The sequence below is a fragment of the Vulpes lagopus genome, chromosome X, assembly GCF_018345385.1.
Source record: "Vulpes lagopus strain Blue_001 chromosome X, ASM1834538v1, whole genome shotgun sequence".
In the NCBI taxonomy this organism is placed as follows: Eukaryota; Metazoa; Chordata; class Mammalia; order Carnivora; family Canidae; genus Vulpes; species Vulpes lagopus.
Window position 1 is genome coordinate 109,792,845 of NC_054848.1, and position 14,378 is coordinate 109,807,222.

Genomic DNA, 14,378 nt, shown 5'->3' on the forward strand with positions numbered 1-14,378 from the left:
AACATTTATGTAAAAGTTTTCGTGTGGACATATGTTTTCACTTCTCTTAGGCATATACCTAGGAATGGAACTCCTGGATCATTATAGTAATTTCATGATTACCTTTTTAAGGAACCAGCAAACTGTTCTCCACAATGATGCACCATTTTGCATTCCAAATAACAATGTATGTGGGTTCTGATTTCTCCACATCCTCACCAACACTAGTCATTTCCCCTCTTTCTTCCAAATGGGTGGGTGGGTGTGAAACAGTATCTCATAGTTTTGATTTGCACTTCCAGAACAACTAATGATGTTGAGTACCTTTTCATGTATTTTTTTGGCTAGTTGTATATTTTCCTTGGAGAAATGTCTATTAAAATTCTTTGCCCATTTTTCAATTGGATTATTGTCTTTTTATTGTTGGAACACTGTTTTAAGAGTCTTCACTCTGATTCTTAATACCCTGTGGGACCTTGAACAAGTCATTTAATCTTTTTCTAATCAGCTACCTCCCTATTTTTCTTAAAGATTTTATTTATTTATTCATGAGACACAGAGAGAAAGGCAGAGACATAGGAAGAGGGCGGAGAAGCAGGCTCCATGCAGATAGCCCAATGTGGGACTCGATCCTGGGACTCCAGGATCACACCCCGAGCCAAAGGCAGAAGCTCAACGGGTGAGCCACCCAGACATCCCAATTACCTCCCCTATTAATTGGGAACAATAATAGCACCTAACCCAGAGTGTTGTGAGGATTATATAATGTTGGTGACCATTAAATGACAGCTACTACAGTTCAAAATAATATTTAAACACAATTTTAGATATATACGTTCAAGTATGTGATGATGGTTCTTATTTTTATTGTTCCAAAAGTTCTTTTTACATTGGTTTTATTTTCAAATTATGAACGATCAAATAGAACTATCAAAATAGAAACTTTTAATAATATCACTGGTCCAATAAATAAAATATAAATAAAAATGTAGAAGAATGTTTAACAGCATTGTTTGTAAAAAAATGAAATAAATAAATCCAAATGTCCACCAGGTAAGTACTATTTAAACTATTATGGAATATCCAAATAATGGACTACTGTGCACCTATTAAAATATATGAGCAGGTTAATATGTACCAATGAGATCATCTCTGACAAATATATATTAGGTGAAAAAGCAAATTGAAAAATATGATATACAGTATGATACCAACTGTACAGAAAAAAATATGTGCACATGTGTGTATTTATACTCAAACATAAATACAATCTGAACACCTAGACAAAAAAATTTAACGGCATTACGTATCTCTGGGAAATAGGGCTGCAAATGAACCAGTAATGGCAATCTTTTTATACATTCTAGTTTTTAAAAAAGATTTATCTATTTGAGAGACAGAGAGAGAGAGATAATGAGCACTCTCTTTCACAGTGGGAGGGGCAGAGGGAGAGGGAGAGAATCTCCAGCCAACTCCCCACTGAGTGCAGAGCCTGAAGCAGGCTGATCTCACCACCTGAGCAGAAATCAAGAGTCAGAGGCTTAGCCACCCAGGAGCCCCTATACCTTCAAGTTAAAAAAAAAAAAGTTTAACCACATATAATACTTTTCCATTTAAAAAAAATCCTGATTATTAACTGCCAAAGAATTTTTTCTCAAACATATCTATCCTAGTCACATAAAATGTAAATTAAAGAGACAAACCCTGAACTGAAAGAAATCACTGTTATTGGTTTCAGGATTAGATAAAAATTGATCTAAATTTTATGTTACTGGGGGGATCCCTGGGTGGCGCAGCGGTTTGGCGCCTGCCTTTGGCCCAGGGCGCGATCCTGGAGACCCGGGATCGAATCCCACGTCAGGCTCCCGGTGCATGGAGCCTGCTTCTCCCTCTGTCTGTGTCTCTGCCTCTCTCTCTCTCTCTGTGACTATCATAAAAAAAAAAAAAAAAAAAAAAAAAAAAAAAAAAAAAATAAATTTTATGTTACTAATAAAGTGCACTTTAATCTGTGCTTGGCTGACACAACTGGAGTATTTTTAAGACAACCCAAGGAATTAAAATACAGGAGTGATATCTTTAAACAACTAAAAATGGATTTTGACCACAATAACTTTCAAAACAACAGCAGCATCTGAAATGATCAACAGTAAACTTGATGTAGACTATGACTCCCCAAATCCCAGGTAAAAAATCCATCTGTGTAATAGTTCCTATGATCTATCAAATACTCTTTTCTTCTCCTCTGTAGGTTTCCTGTGGTTCTAATTATACTGTCATCTAATCTGTTCTACAACAATTTTAAAGGAAATTTCTACTTTCAGAATTTTCCAAGAAAGACAAGAAAAATGGGGTGGAGTAGAGGAACTTGATCTTCAATTGCTTGAAAAGTATTATACTCCTATAACCATACAATATAATCTTCAAAGTATTAGTTACTTCGGGACAATTAACTTAAAAACTTGATGGGAGGAAAGAGTGAAGGGGGGCTTCAGTGAAAAAGTGGGGCTTTAGCTTTCATAATCAGCACTTTTAGCATACACTGCTTTGCCTTGTCCAAAGCATTCCCAAATAGACAATCTAATTATTTAAAGTTACTGAGCATAATGGATTTTTTAGTCTGATGCAGCAATTTGCATGAATTCATGTGACCAGAAATGTGTTTATTTTCCAAAGAAAATGACCTCCCAAGAGTAAAGGAACCACCCAGCTATAGGGCTTGATTTTCTTTTCAGTGCAGCTTTCTTATCTGCAGGTTGCCAAATAGGAATCTCTGTAGTTGTTTTATACAGCAGGGCGGACCTCAAGTGCTTTAAGAGATACAATCTCACATTGTTTAAGGCATGCTAAATTCTATTTAAAATGTTTATGGCTTTTTGTTTCAACACTGAGTACATGTTTGTAAATCTGAATTTGATTTGTAATATTTTTTTTAAAAGATTTTATATATTTATTTGAGAGAGAAAGAGAAAAAGACCATGAGTAGGAGAGGAGGGGCCAAGGGAGAGGGAGAGGGAGAAACTGACTCCCCACTAGGAAGGGAGCCTGAAGCATGGCTTGATCCCAGGACCCAGAATCATGACCCATGCCCAATCGACAGAAGCCACCCGGGCACCCCTTGATTTGTAACAGTTTTTATCTAAAAAAAATCAATAGCATGACAATGGAGATTAATGGCGTACGCTCTCTCTTTTTTTTTTTAAGATTTTATTTGGGAGAGAGGGAGAGAACAGAGGGAGAGTCAGAGGGAGAAGCAGACTCCCTGCTGAGCAGGGAGCCTGATGCAGGGCTTGATTCCAGGACTCCAGGATCAAGACCTGAGTGGAAGACAGATGCTTAACCAACTGAGCCACCCAGGCACCCCAATGGCATGCCTAAACATAAAAGCTGACTGGCTCCATCATAAAGACAGAAAGTAGAGTGGTGATTAACAGAACTTAGAGGGAGGGGAGAATGGGGAATTATCTAATGGTACAGTTTTACAAAATAAAAAGAATTCTGAGAATGGATGGTAGTGACTGTTGCAAAACAGTATGAATGTACTTAATGCCACAGAACCATACATTTAAAAGTAGTTAAGATAGTAATTTGTTATGTGTACTTTACCACAATTAAAATAGTTTTATAAAACTAAATTGGTTTGTTTCTGAAGCATTACCAAAAAAACAAAAAACATTGATTGGCTCCAAGGACACTGGGGTTTAAAGTACCCCCAACAGGGGATCCCTGGGTGGCGCAGCGGTTTGGCGCCTGCCTTTGGCCCAGGGTGCGATCCTGGAGACCCGGGATCGAGTCCCACATCGGGCTCCCGGTGCATGGAGCCTGCTTCTCCCTCCGCCTGTGTCTCTGCCTCTCTCTCTCTCTCTGTCACTATCATAAATAAATAAAAAAATAAATTAAAAAAAAAATAAAGTACCCCCAACAAATCCTGAACCAAGGATTACTATGATTCCAATTCCTTGAGCCTGAAGACCATTAACAACAGAAATAGAGTGCAGTTGGGCAAAGCTTGTCTGGATAAATTTCCAGCTCTGCTCCTAACTGTGACTTGGACAACTGATTTAAACTTTGAGCTTCAGTTTCATTCTCTGTAAAATGTGGAAAATAATAGTACTTAAACCTCACCAGGGTTTTCTTTTTTCAAAAGATTATTTATTTTTTTGAGAGAGAGCATGTGCGCACACACATGTGAGTGGGGGGAGGACCAGAGGGAAAGAATCTCAAGCTGACCCCCTGCTAATTATGGAGCTGGATGTGGGGATATGTAGGGCTCAATCTCACAACCCTGAAATCACAACGTGGGCCGAAAGCAAGAGTCAGGGATCCCTGGGTGGCGCAGCGGTTTGGCGCCTGCCTTTGGCCCAGGGCGTGATCCTGGAGACCCAGGATCGAATCCCACGTCGGGCTCCCTGCATGGAGCCTGCTTTTCCCTCTGCCTGTGTCTCAGCCTCTCTCTCTCTCTCTCTCTCTCTCTCTCTCTCTCTCTCTCTGACTATCATGAATAAATAAATAAAATCTTAAAAAAAAAAAAGAAAAAAAAAGAAAGCAAGAGTCAGATGCTTAACCGACTGAGCCACCCAGGCATCCCCCCTCACCAGGTTTTACTGAAAGAATACCTGTCGAGTACATATGACACTCAGTCAACTTTAGCTATTATTAGCAACCATGTGAATACACAAAGTTGATTTTCCCACACTGGAGAGAGGCATTCGTGCTCATTTTGGCAAAGGTGTTAAGAGGACAAGTGGGTGTGTATGGCTGTATATCAACACTCGGTGCTGATTCCAAGCGTTCTCCCCAATGGCTGACTGCTTATGGGGATATGTGGGCTCTAAGTTGAATCCAGGTTTTCTCAAAGGATGCTTCTGAGGAGATCAGCAAGAGAAACCCCAGGGAACTTGGTCAAAATGCAGAGTCCTCTGTTCCAAGCGAAACCTAGTGAATCCCAGTCTCTGGAGGTAAGTCTTGGGAATCACATCCATAACTGGCTCTCATCAGACAAAATGAGGGGAAAGGGAAACCAAAGGGGATCTGGCTCCGCAGTAAGGCTTCCTAATTTCTCTTGCTTTGATTAACTTTACTAGCAGATGGTACATGGATCTTGACATCTATTTCCATGACCAGCCAAATGTCGTGTCTAATTTAATTTTTCTTCCCTCTCTTACCACCTCCTCCTCCTCCTCCTAATCTCATTCCTTGATGGAAAAGCATACCAGCCAAATTTAGGACTCAATCCTCTTGCCATCATACCACTTTCATTACCAGTTTGTTTACTTCCATTGTGGGAAAAGAAGATGAAACCAAATGTCATGTACTCAGAATAAAATTGCACAAACTTAGGTATTATAATATCCATTTCTAGGATCTACCTGGTTTCTCAGTTGGCCACTAAAGTCTTGGTATTGCTCTCTCCTTGACAAAGAAAAGTACCTTTGAAGAACCTTCCTCAGGGTAAATAAGATACCAACCTGGGGATTCTTTTGAGAACAATGATAATAATCCCAGAGCATTATTAACCTGAAGAGCATCCTGATTTTTGGGGAAGTGTGGAATTTTCTTTAGAACACAAGAGGACAAGTTTAGAAAATTAAACAGGAAAAGTCACAAGTGGTCTCTGAAATGTTTTTCTCTGAGAAGTGCTTCTAGTTCATTCTTCCTGTCAAGCAGCCTTACACATTTTACCTGACAAGAAAACACAGTATTTCATCTGCAGTATCAGGAGCTGACAAAAGAGCCAAACTGTCTGCCATCAGCCACTAAAACCTTCCCTAGTGTTTAGACTATAGCAGGAAGTAGGGTAGTCTGGGAAATGAAACAAGAATAACAATACATAACCTTGAAACCCTGCCCCCAACCTACTAGAAAAGTTACTAATAAAGTATCAACTGGAAGAAAACACCACAATCACTTTTCTGACAAGAGGAACATCAACAAAAATGGTGTTTTTTTCTTGAAATTATTACATATAAGTGATCCTAGAGAAAATCATTATCTCCAGAAGCACCCTACCAGCCACACCAAGTTTTTTCAAGTTCTTTTTCTAAACAAAGCAGAACCTGAGGCAGAAAGTGCAGTTCAAATTCCTAATACAATGAAGTTCATAAAAAGAAATCTAAGCTACAAGTGATAACATATTTGCATCCAGAGCTTTACTGCAGGAATAATAATATTACCTACCTCAAAGAATTTGTGAGAGGATTCTGGGAGATAACTGTGTGTACTTTATTTTTTTTTAAGACTTTTTAAAAATTTATTTATTCATGAGAGACACAGAGAGAGAGAGAGGCAGAGACACAGGCAGAGGGAGAAGCAGGCTCCATGCAGAGAGCCCGATGCAGGACTCAATCCTGGGACCCCAGGATCACACCCTAGGCCGAAGGCAGGCGCTAAACCACTGAGCCACCCAAGGATGCCCTGTGAAGTACTTTAAACAGCACCTCGCATTTGCTAGAACTAAAAATGTTAGTTGCTGTCATTGTGGTTAGTTTTAAGAAACAATTACATGCAATAAACTTTAACACAACCAAACATTCTAGATTAATCTTGGTGATTTACTGAAATGGAAAGTTGACTTTCAAAACCAAGCCTGGGTGGCTCAATTGGTTAATGTCTGCCTTCAGCTTAGGTCATGATCCTGAGGTCCTGGGATGGAGCACCGAGTTGGGTTCCCTACTCAGTAGAGAGTCTGCTTTTACCTCTCCCTCTGCCCCTCCTCCCACTGGGGCTTTCTCACTCTCTCTCAAATGAATAAATAAAATTCTTAAAAAAATTTTTTTAAAAAGCTTTAAAAAACCCCATTCCTGTACTGGCATTCTTCCACATTGTTGTTTCTTTTATTGCTTATACTTGGATTTCCTTTTAGTGCTTCAAAGGGAAATTAAGCAAGAGCAATTAACATCAATGACTGACCTTTTTAAAAGACACAACTTACCACCTTGCCAAGCACAGGTTGCATCATTTGTGGTGATAACAACCTTTAGGGTGGCAGCTTTAGGCTAAATAATACATGTGGCTGAGAAGATCCACAGGTCAACACAAGAGCAATCTCTTTGTATGTGGCTCAGTGAGAATCACTGACCAACCAGGCCGTGCCCCATTAACCACAAGCTATGCACACCTAATGACAGTACAGCTGACAGGGTCCTGAACAGAAGCAATTTTGGAAAAGAGGTATAAAGAAATTAAAGAATTGACTAGAATCCAGGGAGATGATAGGTAAGGCACTTCCACACATGCCTCACAAAAACCCACTGTGCTACAACTGGGAACACATTATCTTATTAAGAGGGAACACGGATGGGTAAAAAGAACAAAGAGTTCTACATTTCTAGTCAGGCTGCTTGGGTTTGAACCCTGGCTCTACCCCTTGAAGGCTTTATGACTTTACCTTCCTTAACTTCGCTAAGCTTCAGGTTCCACTGAAAATATGGAGAGGAGTCAGTACATAATGCCCATATAGGTCTTCGCACAGTGCCTGGCACACAACTGGCACTCAATAATTCCTAGTTGTTACCATGAAAACAATAAAAATGGTGTGTCGGTAGCCAGAAAAGCGCACAAAGACCTATTTTTACCAATAATGTGGTCAAAATAGCAAAATGGTGACAAAGAAAAACACCAATAAAATCAAACACTAGAAATGTTACTAACAAAATAAAATCTTTTCTTAAATGTGTGTTTACAGGAATATCTAAGGAAAAGCAAGCTTGATCATATGATAAAGTATATATATGATTTCTGTGTCAATTCTGAAGACAATCTGACACCCTGAAAGAGCTTTAAAGGTCAACTTCATGGGGCACCTGAGTGGCTCAGTGGTTGAGTGCCTGCCTTTGGCTTGGGTTGTGATCCCGGGGTCCTGGGATTGAGTACCGCATCGGGCTCCCTACAGGGAGCCTGCTTCTCCCTCTGTATACACATATATATGCCTATGTCTCTGCCTCTCTGTCTCTCATGAATAAATAAATAAAATCTTAAAAGAAAAAAAGGTCACCTTCATGGATTCATTCATTCACCTAACATTTATTGAGCATTTGCTATATACTAAGCAACGTTAGTTATCAGAGACTATGATAAATGGTAAAAACAGAAGCATGTGTAAAATGCTGCAATGGGCACAGAGCCACAGGGGTGAAGAAGATTCATTCTGGCCCAGGTATGTCCAAGAAGGGAGATCCAAGACAGCTTCAAAGAAGAAAGACATTAAGAAAGACATTTGAGTTGGGCCTAGGACTTCATCAGGGAATAGGAAAAAGATAACTCCAGAAAGGGAACAATAGGCGCAAATACCTGGAGATATCTGGAGGCATCTGAGAATAATGGGAGCCTGTGAATAATACAGTATGGCCAGAGACTAGGGTATTGGGGAAGGAAGGAGTCATGGAAAGGAGGCTCCATGATAGGCCCAAGAAAACCGGAGAGGAATTTCAGCACCCTTAGGCTTTAGCATAGAGATAATCGAATAGGGTGAGACCAATGTTTTTAAAAAGCACCTTTGTGATAAAGAACTGCAAGAAAATACTTCAAAGGTCAGGATAGGGCACCTGGGTGGGTTAAGCGTCTGCCTCTTGGTTTTGGCTCAGGTCACAATCTCAGGGTTATGAGATCAAGCCCTGCTTCTGGCTCCGAGCTGGGCATGGAGTCTACTTGAGATTCTCTCCCTTTGCTCCTTCCTTCACTTGTGAACACGAGGTTTCTCTCTCAAAATAAATCAAGCCTTAAAAAAATTTCAGGTTAATAGTCCTTTTGAATGGAGGGCAGGTTTATGATTGCGATAGGGCACCTGGAGGAACTTTTGGGGTGACTTCAAGGTTCTATTTTTTGATCTGGATGGAGATTTAAAGTATGCTTGCCTTGTAATTTTTAAGCTACCAGCCAAATATGGTTGTTCGGTTTGTTGAGTCCTTGCATAGCTTTAGAATTTAAAAAGCTGGAAAGGAAGACACCCTCTTACACACTAGAGCCAGACTGAGGAAAAGAGGGAACTAGAATGAAGATAAGGAGAGAAGGTATTTATTGCCTCTAAATAAAAGATGATGAGGGCCAGGGCAAGGACAGTGGGAATGAGAAGGAAGTAAAGCCATTTGAGACGTTTCTTAAGACTTGACTGCCAGAGGATTAGAGAAGAGAAAAGTGAGTTCAGATTTGGACACATTGATACCTTTGGGACTTCAAATACAATACTTTCCTCCCTTTTAAATATATGGCTTTCCTTTGCCTTGGTACACATCTATTGATAGTAATATTCTATTCCCTATCACTCATAATTCATTCCAATTCATATTTTTGGCTTTCAAGTAGAAAAGCCAGGAGTTCTTGATGTAACAGCAAGACTTGGAAGAAAGGAGGAAGATGGTTGAGAGAGGTGTGTATAAACACACATAAAGGGGAAGCTCTTTGGTGAAATTAACAACTGTTAATAGTGAAAGACAGAAGTAAATGAATAACATCCCAAGTGAACTATTCTACTAAAATGGAAAAGATACGTAAGGCAAAGGCTAGTAGGTCAAAACTTCCCAACCTGATCAACAAATGTCAGGGAAGGGAATGCATCATGCAACCATCTTTTTTTCCCCCCACATGCCTGGGACATGTTAGTTTTAAGTTACCTCAAGAAGAATAATAGAAATCCGAAAGTGAGAAGAGAGATGGATCACTGAGAAAAAGAGGTATTCCACACCAGGTCAGAGTACAGTGGAGGAGCAAGTGGTTTTGCTCATGCGTAAGCCAAAATGAACTGTCCTCATTTGAGAGAAGAGATGGCTATCAGCAAGTGTGTGTGTTAGACCAATTACACAGTGGGCATGCCTGGCTGCTTTATCACAGAACAGGCACTCACCAAATGCATGGAGAACCAACTTCGCTAATACAGAGAAATATTAAGATTTTACCCTCCGACCCCCGCTTCTATGGCATAATAACAATAAAACCTAGCTACCATTTATTGGATACAATACTCTATGTCAAGCACCGCCTGAGCCCTTAGCATGAATTACCTTGTGGAATCCTAACAGCAAGCCTGTGATGGGGTTGCCATTACTCACCCCCACATTGCAAATAAGAAACTTGCATCCCTTCAAGTGGAAACTCTGGAGAAATAAGATGTGAAAGAGGCTGCACAGGACGGACATGGACCAGGACAAAAAGGAGCGCCTGCTTCATATGTGGTCCAACCCAGGTCACCAGGGTAGAACACTACATTAGGGATAAGGGGCAAAGTCTCTAGTTGCTGATACAGTGATTTTGTAGGACCTTATCTCCAGCATGGCTCTGTCCTCTGGCGACATATGCTGGTGGCAGGCAGTTAGTGGTACGGAGGTTTGGGATTCTGGCCAGCTCTGTTTCTTTCCATCAGCAATATGACCAACATCTGGCAGTCAGCAAACATCAAGATGAATGAGTCTCCACTAATTCGTACGTTACAAACTAGAGTGTCAAAATTGGTCAAATTCCATTACAGAATTACAGTTCAGCTGCAATGAATACTAAATCCATATGAGCCATTAGGTGGGACTTTGAAATCTCTTCGCTCTATGGAAGTTTCTATTCTGGTAGCAGTTGTATGAGATTTGATCTTTATCACACTTTTCCTGGCAGCAGTAAAATTCCATTTCCATCAACTCTGTTTCCTCTCAGGAAAGAAGTCTCTCAGGAAATATTCAAAACATTGTTCTCAACAAAGTTCTCAAATATGAATCATTTTCAAGTGCCAGGAAGATATTCCTTCCCCCACTGTTTTTGCATCATAATATACTTTCCCTAAAACGACGGTTTTTGGACACATTTGCAAAGAAGAAAAAGAATTCTTCATTCTTCCCCCAATATGGCTTTGCTCAAAGCAATTCACTTTCCCTCAACTTACCTTCTCCAGATCCAAAGGAAGATCTGCTTTATTCAAGTTCTACCAATTCATTCATTCAACAAATATTTCCTGAGCACCTACTAGGTTTTTTGGTCCTAAAATAGGTGGTAGGGGTTCAAATAAGTGTATTAGGAATTAACCGGCAGAAATTAGGGGATGGTCATTGTAGGCAGTGGGACCATCATGTGACATGCTGACAACTTCTTTCAAGGAGATGCTTCCAAGAAGAAGAAACATTTAAGGCCTAGGGAGAGGAATTAAATGGAAGAAGAAAGGCATTTATGGAGGCCAGGAGAAAGGCCTCCAATTACAGGGAGCACAAATGAGCTGCTGCCTCAGAAATTCATCCCCAACGTCTGTGCTGAAGCCATACTTCTAACAGGCTGCACCTGACCAGTGAGTGAGTACAGCAGGGATAGGACTCCCCTGCCTTGGATTACCCAAAGGCTTTTCCTAACCTTCCTTCAAGGAACCTTCCTTCAACCGCACAGCAGCCTACAAAGTTTCTGCCTAGGCTACTCTCTCTTCTCTTCACTAGGGGTCAGACTTGCATCATGGACTAATGGCACTGCCATCCTTTTCATCTCCCTCTTTGTGGTCTTTTCACACAGGTGGTGGTTTCCCTCAATAAAAATCCCTTCCAGTTTAATCCTAAAATTCTGCTTCTCAGAGGACCCACACTAACACAGCATTCTCCAGAGCAGCCAGCATGAATAAACATTCAGAGGCATGAAAACTCATGAGTTGCTCTGAGTATCCTAAGGACTGGTATGTGCCTGGAGCTTGCTGTGGAGGTATGGGGATAGAGGGAGAATAATCTGGGTCAAATCAGAGAAGGCCTTGTATGTCGAATAAGAAACCTGGACATGGTCCTCTGAGAGGGAACCACCAGAAAGTATTACGAAGGTAAAGGGTATGTGTTTTCAAAAGATTGTTCTACTGGCAGAATGGAGGATGGACTGGAGGAAGCATAATATGGAAGAATCTCTAGGTAAGCTTCCATCTTGTCTGCTAGCTTGTGACGTCCTAATAAGTAGAATCGTATTTTTAATATTTTCTTAATCTCTATGCTCCTGTAACGATTAGAATAGTGTTTAACACAAAGCAGCTACTCAAAGAAGCCCCAGGAAATCTATCAGGTTGGGTCTCTCCTTACTGTCCAACATTTTAAATTAAACCACCTTTTAAAAGTTTAACGACCAGCCTTTGAACATTTCTCCTTGAACACTGGAACTCTGCCTAGCCAATCCAGAAAAAGAAAGTTACATGTATGAAGGGTAGAAGTTACTCCCCAAACTCTATCCGCCACTAATTAGTTATCTCATGAACTCTCTTTGAAGCCCGGCATCTAATCACATTTGTTGATCCTAATTGTAAGGACAAAGGTCATTAGATATTTAGTTTTTGACTGTTTACCAGGTCAACGAAGTTTAGAGTCACATCAGGATCAAGGCCCAGAGGTCTTATGCAAAGAACACTGAGCAAAAATCAGAATTAGGTTTGGGATACTGGTGCAATATCTAATGGTATTCTTTGAGAAAACATATTGCTAAAGTCTATTTTTTTTCATCATAAAGTAGAAATAAGACCTACTTTATTTTATAAAATAAAAATTAAATCAGAAGATGTGCTCAATGTGCTTTGAAAATAGTGTATGTTAAATATTGTATTGTTACTAATTTGTTAGCATGGTAGATCTCAAGGTAATTCTTACTCCCCACCCCCCAAACAAACAAAAGGGCAGCAGGAGGAGCCTTTTGATGAATATGTACATTAACCTGATTGTGATGATGATTTTAAGGGTGTATGCATATGTTCAGAACCCATCAAACTGTGTACATTAAATATATATGGTATTTTGTATAATGATCACACTTCGATAAACCTGTTTAAAAAAGACTAATGGGTGGGATCCCTGGGTGGCTCAGCGGTTTGGTCCCTGCATTTGGCCCAGGGCATGATCCTGGAGTCCCAGAATTGAGTCCCATGTCGGACTCCCTGCGTGGAGCCTGCTTCTCCCTCTGTCTATGTCTCTGCCTCTCTCTCTGTGTCTCTCATGAATAAATAAATAAAATCTTTAAAAAAAAGACTAATGGTTACCTATTCTGATTACAATAACACCAAGCAATGGTGTGGTATTATACAAAAATTCCCAAAATACGATAGATTTTCCTTTACTTTCATCTGTCAAACAGCACTTTTAGTTGGAAGGGTACTGCTAGGAAATCCAATAAGAATGAGAATCACTTCCCAGAAGCTATGGATTGCTGGAGCTGGAGCCAAGAGCCGTCCTGAGGTCCTGGACACTGAAAGGTCATTTGATGATGGCCTGATGCCCTTCCTTAGACTCAACCATTTTTCTTATTGTAATCTCCCTGACTTGACTGATGAAAACACAGCTCTTGGGCCCTACTTGTGATAACCAAAACAACCTTACTGGAAAAAGGAATCATTACCTTCAGTCTGAGTGGTTTGTGTAAGTTAGAAAAGGGAGTTTCAATGATTCAGAAACGGTCAGATCTGCAGGAGCTAAAAGACTAGAGCTAGCTATACATGGTTGGTTGCCCATGTAAAATGAAAATGGCATCTCCAGTCCTCTTGGCTGAGACAATCACTTCTAGACCACACAAAAACACACAGACACAAAAGTGTGCCCACACTCATTTCCAGTGCCCAAAGCATTCAGCTGTACCTTTTAAGCCTTTCAAATTTGCAAAATGATTTAGTAAATTGGTATTGTTTTGACTTAGGGAGGAGGGAGGTAAAAAGTACAGGAAATTAAGTCCATTTTTATTAAAAGGAACTTGCTTTAGGCTATTTTGGTAAAAGAACTAAATAAACTACAGAAATCATTCTAAGTCCCATTTGGCCTTTTCCAAACCCAAAGTAATTATTTCCAGTTATAAAGTGCATTTCATGGTAAGAAATCAATAATAAAATAATAATGATAGTAACAGACTCCACTATACTGAGCACATTCTATGTGCAAGGCACTCTACGAATATCATCTGTATTCCTCATAACAACCTTTGCTAACAGTTTACACTTCAGATTTTTTTTAAAGATTTGAGAGAGAGAGATGGCATGCACATGTGTGAGCAGGAAGAGGAGGAGAGGGAGAGAATCTCCAGCAGACTCCCTGCCAATTGCAGAGCCCAACGCAGGGCTTGATCCCACAACCCAAGAGCACGACCTGAGCCAAAATCAATGGTCAGATGCTTAACCGATTGAGCCACTCAGGCGCCTCTACATTTCAGATAAAAAAAAAAAAAAAGTCTCAGATAAATGTGACACAAATCAAGTAAATGGCAGAGCTGACCTATAAATCAAGATATCTAAAAGCCCAGATTTTCAAATACCAATAGAAGGTGGTAGAACATTTCTCCCTCTCCTAATCTTCCTCTCCCACCCTCCCTTGTCTGTCTCCCCCCACCCCCCATATGCATTCATTAACAGAGAGAGGCAATATAATCCAGAGGGCTAATAAGGGTTTTATCAAACAAACCTGCATTTAAGTTCTGACCATAACAATTTACTGCAA

At 40.2% G+C, this 14,378-nt stretch overlaps 1 protein-coding gene across 1 annotated transcript in view; it reads right to left on the minus strand.

The window, feature by feature from the left end:
* Positions 1-14,378, minus strand: part of ATP11C (ATPase phospholipid transporting 11C) — a 184,540-nt gene that overhangs the window by 128,520 nt on the left and 41,642 nt on the right. The window lies entirely within an intron of this gene.